The following is a 1,551-nucleotide window of genomic DNA, read 5'->3' on the forward strand; positions in this document are numbered from 1 at the left end:
GGCCAACAGCTTGAGGCTCTGTCTCAAAAAAAATTGAATCTTTGGTCTATGTGGTGGCTCGCGCCTATAATCCTAGCACTCTAGGGGGCCAAGGCAGGAGGATCCCTTGAGGTCAGGAGTTGGAGACCAGCCTGAGCAAGAATAAGACCCTGTCTCTATTAAAAAGAGAAAAACTACCTGGGCATGGTGGTACACACCTGTAGTCCCAGCTACTCAGGAGGCTGAGGCAAGAGGATTGCTTGAGTCCAAGGTTGCTGTGAGCTATGATGATGCTACAGCACTCTACCCAGGACAACAAAGTGAGACTGTCTCAAAAAAACAAACAAAGAAAAAACCTGAACTTTTAACCACCATCCTCAAGCCTGTGTATACCCACCTTCTTTCCCATTTCAGTAAATGGTACCACCACCTATCCAGTAGTTCAAGCCAAAGTCCTAGCAGTCATCTGTGATTCCTCCTTTCCCATCTCATCAATTTAATGAGTATCAATGATCTATCTCCAAAAATATAGCCCTGTCTACCCACTTTTTTGTCTCTACCATCCCCAACCTAAGCCACTGTCATGGCTCAGCTAAACTGCAGCAGCCTTACTGCTTCTGAGAAGTGAGTCCACCTGCAGGCACATCATTTAACTGAGGCTGCTTACATCCACAGGACTTTAATATTTGTTCCAGAAATCTCTTACTGAGAAAGATAAGACGGCAAACCAGTAAATAACTTCATTATTTACTTCAGGAACTTCCTGAAAATCAATTTATCCAAACAATAGACTGCTCCAACAGCCCCTTCTTGGGACAATAGTTTGCTTAACTCGGCAAACCACTAGCTTTATCAAACAATTGTTTAATGTTCAAAACCCTCCCCTGGCTGTGTCCTCCAATCTTAACCTATCAAATCATAAATTTTGCCCAATCCCAATCAGATCTCCATACTGAAAAAGATCTGCCTTAAACCCTAGGCTTCAAACCCTATAAATGGATTTTCACCTAGAAAGTGCTTCCCCAAGCTCTGCTCTTCCCAGAGTGGACTTTTTTCATCTTCTTATCTTAACATAAACACCCCTTCTTTCTCATGTAAAATCATCCACCACCCTAGTCCACCTTTATCCCCCTTCTCAGACCCTATTTGCTTCCTTCATAGCATGTCCCACAACTGTCACTTATTTTATCTGTTATCTGTTTTCTTATACTTTCCTGTTCCCCTTTAGACTATAGACTCTGTAAGGGAGGGACTTGGTCTGCCCTATTTGCCATTTAATTTCAAGAGAATAAGGCCAGGTGAGGTGGCTCACACCTTTTATCCCAGCATTCTGGGAGGCTAAGATGGGTGGATCACCTGAGCTCAGGAGTTGGAGACCAGCCTGAGCTAGAGACAAACCCCATCCCTAAAAATAGCCAGGTGCGGGGTAGCACCTGTGGCTCAGGGAGTGGGGGGCCAGCCCCATATACTGAGGGTTGTGGGCTCAAACCCAGCCCCGGCCAAACTGCAGCAAAAGGCTCGGCACCTGTGGCTCAAGCGGCTAAGGCGCCAGCCAAATACACCTAAGGTGGC

Source organism: Otolemur garnettii, unplaced genomic scaffold (genome assembly GCF_000181295.1).
Source record: "Otolemur garnettii isolate 467f Iridium unplaced genomic scaffold, OtoGar3 scaffold00055, whole genome shotgun sequence".
Classification (NCBI taxonomy): Eukaryota; Metazoa; Chordata; class Mammalia; order Primates; family Galagidae; genus Otolemur; species Otolemur garnettii.